The sequence below is a fragment of the Alosa pseudoharengus genome, unplaced genomic scaffold (genome assembly GCF_046254945.1).
Source record: "Alosa pseudoharengus isolate Yale_2024_CS ecotype anadromous, Long Island Sound unplaced genomic scaffold, YU_APseudo_1.1 YU_APseudo_1.1_scf_2, whole genome shotgun sequence".
Classification (NCBI taxonomy): domain Eukaryota; kingdom Metazoa; phylum Chordata; class Actinopteri; order Clupeiformes; family Clupeidae; genus Alosa; species Alosa pseudoharengus.
Window position 1 is genome coordinate 8,985,707 of NW_027468663.1, and position 6,000 is coordinate 8,991,706.

General features: G+C 38.7%; 1 long non-coding RNA gene across 1 annotated transcript; it reads left to right on the forward strand.

Moving 5' to 3' along the window:
* Nucleotides 1-4,563: 4,563 nt before the first annotated feature.
* On the forward strand, nucleotides 4,564-5,680 carry LOC143135020 (uncharacterized). Its single transcript, XR_012988766.1, has 3 exons — nucleotides 4,564-4,650; nucleotides 5,247-5,314; nucleotides 5,554-5,680. It is a non-coding gene; the product is annotated as an uncharacterized LOC143135020 (long non-coding RNA).
* Nucleotides 5,681-6,000: the final 320 nt, after the last annotated feature.

The window sequence follows — 6,000 nt, forward strand, 5'->3', positions numbered from 1 at the left end:
CTGCCGCTGCTCTGAACCTTCTGTTAATGTGACATCATTCATACTTGAGGCTGTACACATCCCTTTGTTTCTATTTTCTTTATTGATGTCACCCAAACTTCAACTTTCTGTATGCCCCTGAACTCACACAAATTTTAAATTGCAATGCGCCATTTAACCAGTGGTGTAGTCTAGTTAGTTAGTTGCAGTGGTGGGTATACTGTGAGCAACCCCAAATGTTATTGAATACGTGTCCTTGCCTATTTTAAATGGGTATACTGAGATGATGATGCTTTTTAAATGGGTTTACTGTGTAGTCCTGTGTATCACGTAGACTATACCATACCACGGTCATTTAACTGCCTTGGTATTTAAGTCAGAGGCCATTGCTTAGTATTTAACTGTAGCCTACACAAAGATGTAGACGTTACAAGAATATTAATATCAGAATAATTATTGGTTGATACTAAATCAATATTGAATGTTTTTTTTTAATTTCTTTTGTGTGATATATCATTCAGAATGTTGCAACATGACTGGTCTTCAATCAGCCAAAGAGGACACATCGTAACTCCTCTCCTAGTTACTCTCCATTGGCTCCCTACAGTAGCCAGAATTAAATTTAAATCTCTCACTTTGGCCTATAGGACACTGACTGGATCTGCTCCTTGTTATTTTAATTCAATGATCAAGATATACATCCCCAACCGCCCACTGTGGTCTTCTGATGAGCTTCTGTTGTGTCGACCAGTCTTAAACGCTAGGTCAAATTCAAGACTCTTTTCCTCAGTGGTTCCATGTTGGTGGAATGAGTTGCCCAGTGCTCTTCGTTCTTGTGATAGTTTTTGGTCTTTTAAGCACTTCTTATACATTATGGTTTGTATGCAGTAGTACTGTTTTATTTTCATTATAGGCTGTTGATTAATTTGACATTGTTTATTATTGATATTCTCCTTAATGTAGTCTTACCATGTTATTGTTATTATATTATTGATTGAATGGGCATTATTATTTATTATTGCTTTCCCCCCTCATTTTAATTGTTTATTTCATTAGGCTATTGATTGATCCCTGTTTTAAGTATTATATTGTTTTGTATTTGTTAAGGGTAACCATAACCATCATCATAATGTGGTATTTTCTTATGCACTTGAAACAAAGAATAAAAATCTTTCTTTAAACGTAGTACCACTTTAAACACATCACACACTGAACAGCAAAGTAGCTTCCTGATGTTTACAGAGTATCCTGATGTAGTAGGTCCATGTTCTCATATTTTTACAGCGGACATGAAGTCTGCAATATTACATTTTTGATTTATAATGGAGCACCCTCTCTGACTAGCAAGCCTGTGGTAGAGGCATACGATTACAGACATATTGAGAGAGCCTATCAATGAATTGTCACAGTTTTACATTTAGGCGTATTATTTTGAAATGATGTACGTCTACGAGAGGATTACACATCACTGGCAAGACCTGATCAAATCATACCAATGCAAAATGCTTCTCCAGCAGTGCAATCGCAGGTAACAACGATACCTTAACAGCATTTTCAGATACCGCTGTTCTGAGCATACTAAGCATTTGTAACTTTGAATCCCTCCTCACGTTAAGCTATGGTCCAATAATGTGTTCACTAAAACACAAGTAACGTTATTTGTCAGGCTGATTCATAAATGGGCATACCGAGGTTGTCGACCTAGCAGGCTAGGTGGCGTTTATTGCCATTCGCAAAACTAAGCAAGAGTTAACGTTAATGAAACTTAACATCGCCTTCTCCAGTGACTTAAGTGTATTCAAATGAAGTTGCAACGATGATGGCGGGAATCACTGGTTACGTTAAACCATTTGAAACAAGTAGGACTGTAAATGATGGTGACTGGCTAACGTCCCTTCAATATAGCAGAGCCCTTTTACTTTACCTATCAACTGGCTAATGCTAGCATGATGTAGCATGCTATGAGCTAATATACTTAGCATCTACGAAAGAACAGCACATATCTTTTTTCACAAAGAATCTGTCACAACTAACAACGATGTCTCTTACAAACAACTACACAATGTATGACTATCAATTTTGTATTTAGTCAGACTGTGATAAGATATAGCCTAATGATAATGACAGCAACACTTATTTAGGTTAGATTATGTGTCGAAATCAGGTGTCGTTAAAATAAGTGAGCGATGACGTGGTAGTGTCTGCAGCCTAGACGTTAAAACATAATGGACAAAGCGTCGTGTCTGCAGCCAGGCAGCTGTCAATCATAGGTGTAAACACGCCCTTTTTAGATTTGTTAATATAACATTAAAAAAAATAATTTCAGCGAGAAAAGAAAAATTGTGTGTATTGAAGCATCTTGAAAACTATTTTTTCGAATAAAAAGTTGTAGATACAAAAATAGTTTTAGGTGAGAAAAGTGACACGGAAAGTTGGCTACTTGGCCATTGAAATACATGGGGATGGGCGGAGTTACACATTGTACTGCAACCAGCCACCAGGGGGCTCTGGACTAGCGCTCGCATCACTCTTAACAGACGGCACACTGTCCAGTTCTATATATACAGTCTATGGTTCCAGCAGCCAACAACCTCAGAACTGACCCTTCAGGCCTCTCAGGAGGCCTGGCCTTCTAACCTAGTGACCACCATAGCAACCAGCATGATTGCCCTAGCAACCAGCATAGCAACCACTATATTTATGCGTTTTAGCTTATTGGATGTTGCGTTAATGCAGATAACTTTTGATCCGTGTGCCCGATTTTCATAAATGAGGTACCGTTGGAATCCTTGGATGAGGCCGAGTTCCGTGCCCCAGATCAAACCCACTCTTGCAGTTCCTCGGAACCGCAATTCTAGTTTGTATTATCATTAAACAAGATAAAGGTCACTCCTAAATGTTTGCGTGTGTAATAATTAGTCCCTATTGCCTTATAAGCTACCTTATAATTACAATGTCAGCTTGCTTATCCCTTTACCTGCACTTTTAAAATTATTTCCATCAAGCTACATCAAACCATTTTCAATCATCAGTTGCTGCCTGCCTTCTAAAACCTACTATTTAGTGATCTAAATCCATTATGTAACTTGTTAATGCTGCGGCTGAACGACAGTCTAAAACGCACACTTGGCGTCACTGGATTTCACACAGGTTTAAAAGAAAAGCTAACTTTTATGCACAAGCTACGTTTGATACTTTTTCTCTATGTCTAAATGTTCACTCCTCGCACGTCTAACTTACATTTTACAATGCAGGGACTGTAACTACAGATATACTAGTTATAAATACAGTAATCATTACTTTATTAGGCAGAATAAGTTCGTTGTGGTTTCCAAGCTCATTAATGTTTACGTTAGCGGTCTTCCACTGATATTCATGGCATTAGCTAGCTTTGTGGTTAGCTAGTCTATGATGAGCCATAATTTAGCAATGGATAACGTCATACTGCAAATTGTAAAACATACGCTTTCAAAATAACAGGCAGGGGAGAGATGATACGTCTCACTGCTATAACTGTCACGCTATTAAAGAAATACAGTCATATTCAGTCACATTGTCAAAAGTTAAAAGGACAGACAGTCAACTACACTGTAACAACGTAACTTAATTACTAGCTAATTCCGCTTCACTCGGCTTATTTAACAGCAGCAAAACTGGACATTGTTTTCACAATTGTTATACCAAATCACCATGAACACACTTAACTGATGATCTCACTCGCGGATAACTGGTTCTCTCTGCCCGACTCTGGCTGGATCAGCAGGTTGCAGGATGTGTGGCGCGTTATAAACGAGTGTTGCCAGCAGGGACGGTGTAGAGTGCCCTCTGGTGGACAAACTATACAACGCCAACACTCATGACATGGTTGAAGGGTGTTTCGTCCGTTTTTATTTTATTTTTAAAATAGTCATTTATCGGCCATTATAAATGCCGATACCGATAGTTTGGAAAATGCCTAATATCAGCCGATAATATCGGCTCGCCGATAAATCGGTCGGGCTCTAGATTTCACATGTAAAATTAATTTTATACAACCCCACCTCCATCTTGCCTGTTCATAATTCTGAGAAATTCTTGATTGTTTGTGTTATGTTTATGTTATGTGTGTGGGTGTGTGTGTGAGTGAGTGTGTGTGTGTGTGTGCGTGCTTGTGTGTGTGCCTGCGTATGTGTCTGTGCATGGAAGCGTACATGTCTACTGTGTGAGTATGTGTCATACGTATGATTACTGTGTGTGTGTATCTGTTTGTGCACATGTACGCACATGAAATGGGTTAACATGACCCCTGGAGGCAAATATACGGAAAAAAATGGTCATCCTAGGCCCTACAGTTCTCAAGATATTCACAGAGAACTGTGTCTGGCCTACCCTCCTTTCGGGGGATCCAGTCCAGCGGGGGGGCTACAGATCAAAACGAAAAATGACGGTTCCATGCTATCCATGTGGGGGTACATGCCCACCAAGTTTTGTGTACCCCGGTCTTTCAGTGTCCCGGGAATCCTTGTTGGTGTACGTCACTAAATGTACACATAAATTGTTTTATTGTAAGGCCCCCCATGAACGAAAGTACACAAAACTTGGCATGCAACTTTCAGTGAGGAGCTTGGTGTGAGAAAACACATGTGCAGGATGGAATAATCTTTGTGGAAGAGGAGGCAAAGCTATTCAGAGGTAAGGTGTAGTTGCAATTTATCGAAATTCGGTTTGTACATTGTAAATAGTCTACTGTTACAGTAATGGAGTCAGATTGTTGGCTTAAAGGCTAACATTAGCATTCGCTAGCAACTTAGCCTAGGTTAGCTATGAATTCAGATATTTTTAAATGGAGTTCAAACTCCTTCAATAATGCATGACTATCGTGATAAATGGTAAGGAAATGATTTGTGTGTGTGTTTTATCTACTATTTCCCATGTCAATGTTAAGTTTTTGTGGAAGCCAACTTTCACTAGCAATCATTATCCTAACTAGCTTAGCCCATAGATATATGAGCATATCCTAGCACTGTTAGCCATACATACTTGCTAACATCCCTGAAAGGCTGGTTTAATATCAACGGTAGTGCAGGTGAAAGAAGCCTGGTACATGTCATTTTGTTTAGGTGAAAATGAATTAGTTGAGTTGCCTATGTTCACCAGAACATCCTGGTTGTCATTGCTTATCTAGTTAGAAGCTAGAGGGAGCAACTCAGAACCATTCTATAATGTTATAAAGTTACTCAGAGCTTGATAATGGTCTAACGTAAATCTAACGTTAATCCTTCTCACAGATACCCACCAAGGCAGAACATGGCCACTTGGAAGTAAGCTTACCTTTCCTAAAGGATCTAATGGCTACGTAAGTTAAGTTGGTGGTTTTTTTGTAATGGTATTTTTCTTATTGATGTTAAATACATATAGAAAAGTATTGCATAATCAATTATGCAAATTATAATAATACAGACAACTTTTAGAATTTTTTTTTGTCCAATAGCAATTTATATATTGGTTAAGATTATATTTGTGCTATTTCATTGTTGTGTCAATTTGTTTAATTATATTATTCTATTGCATGGCATTTGTCTCTCAAACACATAGTGGAGCAGGCAGCTTTCGTTCATGAAGATACGGTGAAAAGGAGTAAGGAGAAGTTTGGGAGAGTCAGCCGGTCCATGGAACTTGTAATGACTCAACGCTGATCTATGCCAGGGGAGCAGATTGATATAGTTACATACATGTATTAGACAAGGTATTTTACACAATCTGTCTGAGGCTATTTATTTGTGTGGTTGAAAAAAATCTTATTCTGAGGTTTGTGTTTGCATTTTGCTTCCAACAGATGTAAAACCCCTGCTGTCATTGGTGAGGCTACCACTGCTATTGAAAATATGTGAACGTCCTGTAGATCAAGTAAGGTTCCAGTCTAAGTCAAAGTGGATATATGCAGAGGAACAGAAGTTGAAGAGGGGGAAAACAGCAGCCTCTACTGCTGTTGACCTTTACTTAGCACACTCTCCTGAAGAATATGTTGGATTTCTGCCAGTT